The sequence below is a fragment of the Callithrix jacchus genome, chromosome 9 (genome assembly GCF_049354715.1).
Source record: "Callithrix jacchus isolate 240 chromosome 9, calJac240_pri, whole genome shotgun sequence".
NCBI classification, from domain to species: Eukaryota; Metazoa; Chordata; class Mammalia; order Primates; family Cebidae; genus Callithrix; species Callithrix jacchus.
In genome coordinates, this window is record NC_133510.1 from 74,179,664 (window position 1) to 74,194,105 (window position 14,442).

The following is a 14,442-nucleotide window of genomic DNA, read 5'->3' on the forward strand; positions in this document are numbered from 1 at the left end:
ATGGATCCTGTCTTTTCCCCCGTTTGACAGCCTTATGGAATGAGCAAAGCAGGACTTGTCATTTTGCCAATGAAAATATAGAGTCAGAAGAATAAGTGACTTTTAAGGGCATAGATGAGGAGCTAGGACTAAAACCCAAGTTTCACTTAATAGCACTGAAAAACTGTCATAGAGTAAGTCGACTTACTAAGAAAGGTTCCATCACGTGTGTTGTATACCAAAAAAAACTATCATATTGAGTGAGAAGTTAGATCAAACAGCAGCTAACTTTCCAATGACCAACATTTTGGACAAATGCTTGTTAGTCTTCTCAGAAGGAATGCCAGATTCAGAAGACTGCTGAGGAAGGCAGTGAGACCTTATATCCACATCCTGAAACCAGAGGGTATAATTCTGTGTCACAACTGGGTGGGCATTCGTCAGTCCATTCAGCAGGGTGAAAGATAAAGATGTGAGATTTATGCCCACTTGTTACAGACCTGCTTTGGACCACTAGAAAAGAGCCTTCATTTGTTCAGCTCCTGACTGACTCTGACCTTTGCTCTCCAACTGTTGATGAGTCAATATTACTCTTTAAGGTTCTAGCAGGTTTGATGTCTGTTCTTTCTACTGTCTCTCCCCAGGTAGTGAGAAGTACAGATAAAAGTCAAGTAAGCCAGAGCCACAGCCCCAAATCACAGAAATACCATCATCAAAGAGCAATAGACGGCAAAGTTAAGACATCACACATCAGATTGTCTTGTTAGCTGTTGACAATCCTCAGATGTCTACCTGTCACTCTCTTTGTTGCCTACTTGCCTTCTTCCTTCCTATTGTTTTTTATCCAAGGCTGTAAAGATTAGAATACCGAGGTGAAATATTCCATGACTAAGGTTAATTAGGCTCTTTTGATTGTAAGTCATAATGGAGAGTAAAGAGTTATTGGGAAAACACATGTGGGAATAAGAAAAACAGGAATCTGGCCAGGCGCAATGGCTCATATCTGTAATTCCGGCACTTAGGGAGGCCAAGGCGGGAGGATCACCTGAGGTCTGGAGTTCAAGAGCAGCCTGGCCAACATGGTGGAACTTCATCACTACTAAAAATACAAAAAAATAGCTGGGTGTGGCGGCATATGCCTGTAATTCCACTTACTCAGGAGGCTGAGACAGGAGAATAGCTTGAACCTGGGAGGTGGAGGTTGAGTGAGCTGAGGTGGTGCCACTGCACTCCAGGCTGGTCGACAGAACAAGACTCTGTCTCAAAAACAAACAAATAAATAAATAAATAACAGGAATCTTATGGAAATTCAGGGAACATAAAGCTGGTCCTCAGGATTGTAGCACAGTGTGAAGAGATAGAAGGCTTCTGGGGAGAGGTGGTGGCTCCCAGCACTTTGGGATGCTTTGGTCAGGAGTTCAAGACCAGCCTGGCCAACATGGCGAAACCCCATTTCTACTAAAAATACAAAAATTAGCTGGTTGTGGTGGTGGGTGCCTGTAATTCAGCTACTCAGGAGGCTTATGCAGGAGAATTGCTTGAACCTGGGAGGTGGATGTTGTGTTAGAGGACCCCAACACTTACCCAAAGTTAGCAGTTGGGTTGGGAATTTCCTTGTTATCATCCTTTCTGTGGTCACCAGAAAGATGTTACAGAAAAGGGATCCCAATCCAGACCCCAAGGGAGGGTTCTTAGATCTCGTGCAAGAAAGAATTCAGGACAAGTCCATGGAGTAAAGTGAAAGCAAGTGTATTAAGAAAGTGAAGAAATAAAAGAATGGCTACTCCATAGACAGAGTAGCCCTGAGGGCTGCTGGTTGCCCATTTTTATGGTTATTGCTTGACGATATACTAAACAAGGGATGTATTATCAATGCCTCCCCTTTTTAGACCATATAGGGTAACTTCCTGGCATTGCCATGGTATTTGTAAACTGTCATGGCAATGGTGGGAGTGTAGCAGTGGGAATGACCAGAGGTCACTCTCATTGCCATCTTGATCTTGGTGGGTTTTAGTCGGCTTCTTTACTGCAGGCTGTTTTTATCAGCAAGGCCTTTATGATCTGTATCTTGTGCCAACCTCCCATCTCGTTTGTGACTCACAATGCCTTAACCATCTGGGAATGCAGCCCAATAGGTTCCAGACTCATTTTACCCAGCTCCTATTCAAGATGGAGTTGCGCTGGTTCAAACATTTTTGACAGTTCAAACATCTTTGACTCGGCAGTGAGCCAAGATCACACCACTGCAGTCCATCCTGGGTGAAGGAGTGAGACCTTGTCTCAAAAAAGAGAAGAAGAAGAAATGGAAGGCATCAACCCAGCCTCAGCCCTGGGACAGAGTGTTCTTGTTGTCCTTATGAATTTCTCACCAGTATGATGCCCCAGTTTTTCTTTGTCTTTGCTTCAAACACTTCTGTTGCTTCCAGTTGATCATCTCTATTCTGTAGTTTTTTTTCTTTCTTTTCTTTTGTAGAGATAGGTTTGCCGTGTTGCCCAGTGCATAACTGGTCTCAAACTCCTGGGCTCAAGGGCTCCTCCCGCCTTGGCCTCCCAAAGTGCTAGGATTACAGGTGTGAGCCACTGACACCCCATCCACCCAGCCCAATCGTTCAAATTCTGTAACCTCTCTATGGCGTAACTTTATTTGCTGGTGCTTATTTGTTACTTCAGCCCGTTTCCCCAACACTTTCCCTACAAGGTTTTCCCTGAAGGCATGCACTTACTTCTAATTGCCTTGCAAGGGAAAGAATCTGGTTGCTTATTGCTTGTCCCTGTGGGACAGAGCCCTGGGGGCTGGGCCATCTGGGGGTTCGGTAGAAGTCACTCCTCAGATTATAGGTACGTGAAGCAGGAGGTCAGGGTCACATGGTAAAATTCTGATTAGCTAAACTTTCACTTTTCTCTGCAGTAGACCATGGGTAAGGATCTTTGGAAGCTTCTGAGGGCAGCAGGCTCTTTACTGGCTTGTTCTGTACATATGACTCACTACAGACAGAATGTTTTATGTCCCCTGCCCCAAATTTACATGTTGAAACCTTAATTCCCAGTGCAATGGTATTTAAAGATGGGGTTTTGGGGGGAAATTAGGTTATAAGGATGGAACCCTCAGGAATGGGATTAGTTCCCTTATAAAAAGGGACTCCAGAGAGAGCCTTCACCCCTCTACCATGTGAGCACACATCTAAAAGATGGTGTCTATGAATGAAGAAGTAAGCCTCCACTGGACAGTAAATCTGCTGGCTCCTGAAACTTGGACTTCCAAACCTCTAAAACTGTGAGAAATAAATTTCTGTTGTTTATAAGCTGTCCAATTGACACCTTTCTGTAATAGCAGCCCAAAGGGACCAAAGCAGACTAATTTTGATTTTCCTTATTAAGGGAGACAGATTAGGGGTAGTAATCCAGCACATGTCCCCACAAATTTGCAATTGTTTCCCAGCCACAACACCTAACACATCCTCTTGGAATTCGCCCAAGCCAGAGCAAAAAACCGTTTTTCCCAAGGATTTAAAATTAGGGACACTCAGAGATACTAACTCAGTCAGATCATGAGGGGAAGGTGCTTGAACTGAAAGATCAAATAGAATTTTGTCTGCCATTGACACCATGAGAAGCCAAAATTATGTGTAAATTTAAGTTTTGAGAAGCAGAAAAGGCCACTATTCTGAGAAAAGCAAAAGACTAAGGTAGCAAGAAAAAGAAGAGGCCAAGCAGCTCCATGAATGATAGTTTCTAGAAAGTTCCATTCCCTCAGTGGCTTGGTCATGTTTTTTGCCCTTTTTTTTTTTTCAGATGGAGTCTCCCTCTGTCACCCAGGCTGGAGTGCAATGGCATGATCTTGGCTCACTGCAACCTCTGCCTCCCGGGTTCATGCAATTCTCCTGCCTCAGTCTCTCAAGTAGCTGGGATTACAGGTGTGTGCCACTTCACCCGGCTAATTTTTGTATCTTTAGTAGAGACAAGGTTTCACCATGTTGGCCGGTCTCAAACTCCTGCGTGATCCACCTGCCTCGCCCTCCCAAAGTATTGGGATTATAGGCGTGAGCCACTGCATACAGCCTTTTTTGTCCTTTTTTTAGGTGTCTGGGAGTTTGCCTGTTGTGTTCTTTAATAAACCCCTTTTATATCTGAACTAGTTTGAAGAACTTTTTATACTTGTTATTGTCCCTCACAAAAACCATACTCCAACTAAAACGCCCACCTTTGACTGTCCAAAACATTTGTAAGTATAGCTGTATTGTCTTTCCTAAGTGTCTGGGTAAAATCCTTTCAGCCTCTCTTTCTCAGCTCAGGGACAGTTTCCATTGCCACGGGGGAAATCCAGCAGGGAACCACTAACCCTTCCATGAATCATCATTCTATCCCTCATTTGCTATGGTAATTTATTCTGTTTATTATGTTAGACATATTTATACAACATTCAAAACAAAGTAGGCATTTACATACAATACATACAGTATATACAGATGGAATTTTTTATCTTGTGAAAGGAAAATAAGTAAATAATAAATAAATAAATAAATCTCGGAAATCTTGGTACCCAAAATCACTACGATAAAAGGAACAGTCAAGCTGAGAACTGGTTAAGCAAACCTGCCTCCCATTCTACTCAAAGTCATCCATCTGCCCACAAAGAGAAATGCATATCTGACTGCCTCCTCCGGAAAGGCTAATCAGAAACCTGAAAGAATGCAACTGTTTGTCTCTCACTTTCCTGTGACCTGGAAGCCCCCTCCCTGCTTGAGTGATCCTACCTTTCTGGATGAAACCAATGTATGTCTTACATATGTTGATTAATGTCTCATATCTGCCTTAAATGCTAAAATCAAGCTGTTCTCTGACCACCTTGGGCACAAGTCATCAGGATCTCCTGAGGCTGTGCCATGGGCATGTGTCCTCAACCTTAGCAAAGTAAACTTTCTAAATTAACAGAGACCTATCTCAGATTTTTGGGGTTCACAACCTAAAACTATTTTTAAAAATTTCCTTTCTGTTTTCAAGTAAAAAACTTGGACAAAGAGAGAGGTAGAAATAACTGCAAAGGTTCTGGGGTCAGACACCCCTAGGCTTGAGTGCCAGCACCACCATTTACCATCCGGGTAACCATAGGCATGTTACTTAATTCTTCTAAGTGGTAATTTCTTTGTTTATAAAATGGGAATAATCATAATAATGGCTTATTTCCTCACAGCTTATTTACTCCTTACTGAGAAATTATTAATATACAAAGTGTTTAGTATATCATACATGCTCAATAAAGGTGTAGCCATTCTCTAGAGTTTGGATTGGCACAATGAATAGAATCTCTTTTCCATGCCTTTGCTCCGAACCTATTAAAAATGGGACAAATGGAAAAGCAACAGAGGTAAAGCATCACCTTCATTACTGATACAGCAGGGTTTTTATCCACAGGTAAGTAGGCTTCCTCATACTTAATGTGAGAATTAGGCAGATCTGTCCACTGAGACACAGAGAACATCAGACCACCAGAGACCTCCCCACACAGAGCTGTGCTTCTATAAAATAAGAGCACAGGAAAACAGAGCCAAATGTAAACTTGTTGGGGACAGTAACAGAGGGAAGAAAAAATAAGAGTTCTAAATTCTAATAAGATATGTCACTTATCCTCCCTACAGAAAACTCAGTAAGAGTCTGGCATGCTGTCAGCGGTGTTACTCTAATACAGCATCCTCCTACGGAAGGAAACATCAGGGCAGTGAGTGTGGTTTCTCCTCTAGACTTCATTACATTTTGTTCTTTCAATGTAATCTGTGAGGCTTACCCTGTAGGACTGTGATAAGCCAGAAGTGTAGCTATCCTCTCAGAGGGGAATCTCAACTGCAAACAGGGCAGTATATTCCCAGCTTCTAGAGATATCTTCCTGGAACCAGGAGGAGCAGAACATTTGGTCTAAGAAAGCTCTGTGATGCCATGTTCCCAAAAGACCCTGTCTTTTTCTCAGCTTTCAAATATCTTAGACTTGCTTAAGACCAGGGTAGTCTATATGAAAACATACACTCATCTGTGGACACAGCCTCTATAAACCTCAATAATCTCCCAAGACCAAAATATCACATAGGTAAAGATTCAAACCTTGTACTGGATTTGAAAGGTTCTGACAAATAGCATCCTTCCCCTAGCCTGAGTTCTAAACAGTGAGAAACAAAAAAAAGTAATAAGGCAGATATGTATCAATCTGCCATAGTTCTTAGTAATAAACTTAATATTTAGAATGTGCCTTAAATATCTCAGCAATGAGCTCTCCAGAGTTAGTCATATTCATTTCCCAGTCACCGCCCACAGCCTTCCCACAGGGAGGCAAGACGCCCTATCATCATGGAGCTGCCAAACTTATGGTCCAAGTGGACAGCCTCATTCTAAATTTAAATAAAAGAGGAAGGGGCTTACCCAAGCAGATTCCTTTCCCAAAGCTTCAATAAAATTCATTATTCCTGCTCCCCTGGAAGAAGACAGTGAATGAATTTATTAAAAGGCCAGGATAGTGACATTAATGGAGCTCCCTCTACAGAGAAGGAAGTATCAAGAATGAAGCATATAGACTGGGCATGGTGGTTCATGCTATAATCCCAGCACATTGGAAAGCTAAGGCAGGAGGATTGCTTGAGCCCAGGAGTTCAAGACCAGCCTGGGCAACATGAGACCCACATCTCTACCAAAAATTCTTAAAAATTCGCTGGGCATGGTGGTGCACACCTATAGTCCCAGCTACTTAGGAGGCTGAGGTAGGAGGATTGCTTGAGTCCAAGACGTTGAGGGTACAGCAAGTCACAATCACGCCACTGCACTCCAGCCTGGTGACAGAGCAGCCTCTGTCTCAAAAACAAACAAAAAAGAAAGAGGAATAAATACCTTTTTACTGCTAATAACTATTATTTTATTATTAAATATATTTTAAGTGGATGCTTGCCTGGAAAAGCCAGCCTATCATAACAGTTATTATAAGGACTTGATCTACATCAGGTGGTATGCTGGGTGCTTTATGCATAATATGTCACTCAATTAGGATACAAGCCTGTGTGTCTTTTTATCACTACCATTTTGTAGATTAAGCAACAGCACAAAAACTTATTAACTTGTCTAAGATCATTCATTTAGTACATAGGGAAGACAGGACTCAGAGACATTTCTTTTAATAGTCACACTAGTGATTTTCAAAGTATGGTCCCTGGGAACTTGTTAGAAATGCATACTTGTTAGAAATGACAGGCATTACACCAATCTTACTGCATCAGAAATTCTGGGAGTAGAGTCCAGCAATCTGTGTTTTCATATGCCCTCCAGGTGATTCTGATACAGGCTAAAGTTTAAGAACCACTTTACTGACTACAGGAGTAGATCTTAAGGGATAATTGAGCTATCATTCCTAGGGCAAGGCAGAATAGGAAATGAAAAGAAAGGTGGTTATCCTGAGTCCAGGGTCAAGGGGAGTAGGAGAGGCACAGAAATTTTATTTCGTATTTTTTTAAATGAGTAAAAATGTTGGCTAAAGCATTGACTAGGAGAAATATTTACAGAATTGGGTAAATATATTTTGTATTTTTTTTACATTTGTCTACAAAAAATTTATATAGCACACATTTTTTAAAAATGCAACTATTCTGTAAACATTCATTGACTGAGTGTCTTCAGGGGTAATATAATACAGTGACTGAGCACTCAGATTCTGAATCCAAGTAGCTTGGTGCTATGGTTTGAATGTCCTCCAAAGTTTATGTGTTGGAAATTTAATCACCAATACAAATGTTGAGAGTTGACATCTTTTTTTTTCTTTTATGAGATGATGGATTTATTATCTGGATTGCAGTGGTGGCAATATATCTAACTCACCTAATGTATACATTAATTATGTGCAGTTTTCTGTATACCAATTATAACTCAATAAATCTGTCAAAGAGATAATTATTTAAAGCAAAAATATTAAGAATATATTTTGAGGTTTGGAATAGATGTAGAAGTAAAATATTTGAGAATAATAGTGCAAATGATGACAAAGAAAATATGCAAATATGCAGCTATAGTGTTCTTATAATATAGGTGTTGTAGTGTATTATTTAAAGATAGACCATGATAAGGCTATTTTGTTAATTAGCCTGATTTAGTCATTCTACATTGTAAACATACAGCAAAACATTACATTGTGCCTCACAAATATATACATTTAAAAAATAATTTTAACTTTCATTTTAAATTCAGGGAGTACATGTGCAGGTATGTTACCTGGGTACACTGTGTGATGCTGAGGTTTGGGGTACAATCGATCCCATCACCCAGGTACTGAGGTGAGTACCCAATAGTTAGTTTTTTAACCCTTGTTGCCCTCCTGAGAGGTGGAATCTTTAAGCAGTGATTAAGTCATGAGGGCTCTTCCTTCATGAATAGACAAATGCTGTTTGTCAAAGGAGTGGGTTCCTAATAAAAAGATGAATTTGGCCCCTTTCTGGGCTCTCTCTCACTCTAGTGCTTTCTTGCCCTCTGCCTTCTGCAATGAGATGATACAGAAATTCCTTACTAGATGTGGCCCCTCAATCTTGAACTTCCCAGCCTCCAGAACCATGGAGCCCAATAAGCTTATTTTGTTTATAAATTACCCAGCCTGTGGTGTTCTGTTGTAGTGACATAAAATGAACCAATACACCTGGGTTCCAATCCCAAATTCAACTTTCAATACTTGTGTTATCCTGACAAGTAGTGCTCATCAGTAAAATGGGAGTTGATAAAATAATATTATACTACATCTGCCAGCAAAGTTCACTTTCCAATTGCTATTGTCTGCATGTTTGTGTCCCTCTAAAATTCATATGTGAAGTCCTTACCCCTGAAGTCATGGAATTAGGAGAAGGGACCTTTAGGCATGTGGTTAGGTCATGAAGGCAGAGCCCTCTTCAATGGAATTAGTACTTCTATAAAAAGAGACCCCAGATAGACAGCTCTTCCATGTGAGAACACAGATAGAAGATGCCATCTATGAACAATGGGCCCTCAGAAGACACCAAATCTGCCAGCTCATAGATCTTGGGCTTCCCAACCTCCAGAACTGTGATAAGTAAATGTTGTTTATAAGCCACTTAGTTTATGGCATTTTGGTAGAGCAGCTTAAATGAACTAAGACACCAATTAACTGTAAAAATAAAAAAAACAGTAATATAGGTCATGGAGATATATTAGTTATAGGAAAGATTTTATTTTCATTGGAGGAATATGCTGTTCATGTATACCTGATATTATCTAACTTCTCAAATTTTAAATCTCCATTTCATAGTAAGAAAATGATCTTGCTTGATATTCTGGTTAAAACTTGCTAACCACTGAGAGGTTTATTAAAAGGAACAACAAGGAGGTGACCCATGAAATAGAAGAATGTGTACTTTTTACCCAAGCCTTTTGTTCTAACAAAAGCAGAGCCGGCCATCTGAGGTATAGAGGGGCCTTTGATCTAAAGTGGACCAAATGTCATTGTTTCTGATTAATATAATTTTATTTGCCAACATAACTTTATTTCCCAATGGCAAAATAAGAATTCCTGATATGTTGCTTTGTTACAATACTTAGAGAAAGATTGTTTAGCTAATTTTACACTCTGCAATCTCTGGAATACTCAAGAGTTTTTTTCTGAACGCCTTTGCAATATGAAAAAAGTTTTAAATATTTTTAATCTATGACTGGAGTTATCTATCCCAGCCAAATTTCAGTAGGATAAACAACTCTTCTATACAATTTATTTTTCAAATTTTAAGAGTTTATGGACCATATGATGTGCAGTGTGTTGGGTTGGTTATGTGCATGGTTAGGAATGGAGAGCAGCAGAGAAGCTGCACAGAGCTGATTAAGAAGCAGCGGGATAAAGAGAAATGGATGCAAGCCAATCGATAAGAGGAGTTATCCCAACATTTGGTTATACGCAGCATTCATTGCTTCTTTGGCTCTATATCAATAAGATCAAGTTTTGATATGGGAAAGTCAGTATGCCTAGCAGATATGGCCTGTTTAGAAGACCACTTTCAAGTAAAACATCCTTTCCCACTTTTTGATACAATTAGGGATTAAAGAACTGATGACTGCTCTGCATTCAATTTTTCTGGAATGTAAAGGCAGTCTCAACTGAATAGGTGTTCTTCGCTTTCCTACTCCTGTTTCCCCCATCCAAGCAAGATTAAAATCCATTTCTGATTGGATCAGTAGCCCTAGAAGTAATGTGAACATGGGTGTGAGATCTGCAAGTCACTTGTTTCACTCCCTCATCTCCACAGAGACTAAGGAGGCTCTCAGCTACACATGCTGAACTTGGAGCTATTGATGAGTTTGGTTGCACAAAGCAAAGCACTTTTTCCATCATTGTAGTAGTCAGGCTCCAAGACAACCTCCCAGTGATCATCACCCACTGGTATTTACAGCACTGTATAATCCCCTCCCATATCGTATTAGGTAGGTTTGGTCTGTGTGACTAATAGCATATGGCAGAAGTGATAGTATGTTGATATGGTTAGGCTTTGTGCCCCTTCCCATACCTCATCTGGAATCATAATCCCCATAATCCTATGTCAAGGAAGAGGCTAAGTAGAGGTAATTGAATCATGGGGGCCATTTTCTCCATGCTGCTCTCATAAGAGTGAGTTTTCACAAGATCTGATGGTTTTATGCATTTGCTCAGCACTTCCTTCTATTGCCTTGTGAAGAAGGTGCCTTGTTTCCCCTTCACCTTCTGCCATGAGTTTAAGTTTCCTGAGGCTTCCCCATGCTGAACTGTGAGTCAATTAAACCTCTTTCCTTTATAAATCACCTTGTCTCAGGCAATTCTCTACAGCAGTGTGAAAATGGATTAATACACGTCATTTCCAGGATTAGGTATCAGACCACAGGTTCTGTTTTTTCTGTCTCAGCCTACTAAGTCTGAGGGAAGCTACTTGCCCTGCCATGAAACCACTAGAGCAGCCTAGGGAAACATCTATGTGGTGACAAACTGAGACCTGCAAACAACTGTATGAGCAAGCTTGGAAGTAGATCCTTCAGCCCTAGTGAAGCCTCAAATGACCGAATTCCCAGCCTATAGCTTGATTTCAACTTCACAAATGACCCCAGCCAAACCACTCAGCTAAGCCACAGGCCCTGTTGTATGTGTTTGTTACTTTAAGTTTGTAAGTTTTGGGATAGTTATGCAACAATAGATAACTAATATGATCTTCCTGTGAATAAGCAAGGAGTTCACTTAAATTTCAAGAGCACTTCAATATTTAAAACTTGGGAAGCCAGAAGTATTCCTTCGCATCAGTTTTGGAGTAAAGAGCATTGATAAGGATGTTTCTAAAACCTGGCAGGCACACACCACACAATGAAACAGTAGACCTAACAGAAAACTATGTGACTTGTTGCTACTGTATTAGACATTAAAACAGATGTCCCAGTGATTTGAGACCACATTTCTTTAATCTTTTGTATTTTTAACAATGGGAATCCATGCATTTCTCTTTAGTCTAGAGAAGTGCTTCTCAAATTTTAACGTGCATGAGATAACCTCGGGATCTTACTAAATGCAGATTCTGATTCAGTGGGTCTGGGGTAGGGCCTGAGATTCTGCATTTCTTTCTTTCTTTCTTTTTTTAAGCAAGAAAGAAAGAGAAAGAGAAAAGGGGGAGAGAGAACAGGAGTTTTGCTCTATTTCCCAGGCTGGAATGCAATCTAAAAATAGGTATTAAAATCCTCTTTTTTGCCGATAATTGTGCTTAACAGCGGAGACAGGAAGGAATAGGGAAAGAAAATAACAAACAGCCAATCATTATTTCATTTAAATCTGTGAAATGCTGTGCAAATGCTAAAGAGTGATTTGCTTCCATTTATTTGGTTACTTTCAAAATAGGTGTAATGTGATACTAAAAAAAATGTATGTTCTGTGGACCTGGGGTGAAGAATTCTATAAATATTCATTGAGTTTACTTGTTCCAGATCTGAGTTCAAATCATAAATGTCCCTGTTACTTTTCTATCTTGTTGATCCATCAAATATTAACAATGTGATGTCGAAGTCTCCCGCTATTATTATGCGGGAGTCCAAGTCTCTTTATGTCATTGAAAACTTGTCTTATGTATCTGGGTGCCCCTATATTGGGTGCATATATATTTATAATCATTGACTCCTATTGTTGCATTGATCCTTTTATCATTATGTAATGTCCTTCTTTGTTTCTTTTAGTCTTTGTTGCTATTATAGCCTATTTTGTCAGAGACAAAAGTTACAACTCCTATTTTTTTTTCTCTCTCCATTTGACTGGTGAGTCTTCCTTCAACCTTTTGTTTTGAGTCTTTGTATGTCCTTGCTTATGAGATGGATCTGGATACAGCATACTGATGGGTTTTGACTTTTTGTTCAGTTTGCATATCTATGTCTTTGGGGCATTTAATCCATTTAAATTCAGGATTAATATTGATATTTGTGAGTTTAATATTGTCATTTAATGCTGGCTGGCTATTTTTCCCATTAGTTGGTATAAATTCTTCATTATGGAGATACTTTTCACCTTTTGGAAAGTTTTTGGGATGACTGATACTGGTTGTTCCTTTCTGTGTGTAGTGCTTCTTTCAGAAGCTCTTGTAAAGCAGGTCTGGTGGTGATGAAATCTCTGAGTTCTTGCTTGTTCGTGAAAAATTTTATTTTCCCTTCATTTATAAAGCTTAGTTTCGCTAGATATGAGATTCTGGGTTCAAAATTCTTTTCTTTGAGGATATTGAATATTGACCCCCTCTCTCTTCTAGTTTGTAGGGTTTCTGCTGAGAGATCTCCTGTAAGTCTGATAGGCTTACCTTTATGGGTAACCTGATCTTTCTCTCTAGCTGCCCTTAGAATTTTCTCCTTTATTTCAAACCTGGTGAATCTAACAATTATGTGGCTTGGGGTTGCTCTACTTGAGGATTATCTTTGTGGTTTTCTCTGTATTACCTGGAATTGAGTATTGTCCCACCTTACTAGGTTAGGAAAGTTTTCCTGAATAATATCCTGAAGAATATTTTCCAGCTTGGATTCATTCTCTTCATGACATTCAGGTACACCTATCAAACGTAAATTAGGTCTTTTCACATGGTCCCATATTTCTTGGAGACTTTGCTCATTCCTTTTTATATTTTCTTCTCTAATCTTGTCTTCTTGTTTCATTTCATTAAGTTGGTCTTTGACCTCTGATATCCTTTCTTCTGCTTGATCAATTCGAGTGTTAAAACCTGTGCATACTTCTGGAGTTCTCGTATTGCATTCTTCAGTTCCATTAATTCAGTTATATCCCTCTCTAAATTGTCTATTCTCGTTAGGATTTCGTCAAACCTTTTCTCAAAGTTCTTAGTTTCTTTACATTGAGCTTGAACATGTTCTTTTAACTCACACAAGTTTCTTATTATCCACCTTCTGAAGCCTAATTCTGTTAATGGAATGCACTCGTTCTCCATCAGGCCTTGTTCCCTTGTGGGGAGAGAGATCCAAGATGGCTGATCACTAGCAGTTCAGGCTTGTAGCTCCCAGTGAAAGTACAGAGAACGAGAGGACGCCACACTTTCAGACGAATTTTTGTTGCTCAAGGACCAGGAGATTCCCAGTGGAGGAGCCCCACGGGTCGCCAGCACAACTCTTGCAGCCGGCGCAGCGGTTTTGCCAGTGCCTTGGTGCAGCGGTTCTCGGTGCAGAGTAAACGGGGCTGGATCCCCTTTTGGTCAATGTTTGGAGCTCCAGGAAGGGGCAGAGCCACCCAGTCAGCTAATCGAAGAAGGGATTCAGGAGAGAAGCCAGACTGGAGACTCCCAGACAGAAAAGCACCAAGAATCTTGATGCCACTGTTTTAGCCAGCGCAGTGGGTTGCTCAGATTTTGGCACTGGGAATTAACAAGTTGGACGTCCACTCAGAGACCTAACTTGAAAGTCAGTAATTACAAAGATGACAGGTGGATAAATTTACAATTATGGGAAGAAACCAGCGTAAAAAGGCTCAGAATACTCAAAATCAGAATGCCTCTCCCTCTACAGAGGATCACAGTTCCTCATCAACAAGAGATTCTGCATTTCTAACAAGCTTCCAGATGACCCTGATGCTGTAGAACCATACCAAGTGGCAAAGGCCTAGATCACTGTAATCTCTTTTTTTTTTTTTTTTGAGAAGGAGTCTTGCTCTGTCACCCAGGCTGGAATGCAGTGGCAAAATTTTGGCTCACTGCAACCTTCACCTCTCAGGTTCAAGCTGTTCTCCTGCCTCAGCCTCCCAAGTAGCTGGGACTACAGGCACATGCCACCACTCCCGGCTATTTCTTGTAATTTTAGTAGAGACAGGGTTTCACCGTGTTGGCCAGGCTGGTCTCTAACTCCCGACCTCATGATCCACCCACCTCGGCATCCCAAAGTACTGGGATTACAAGCGTGAGCCAACGCGCCCGGCCCAATCACTGTAATCTTTTAAGCACATTCCCTACACCA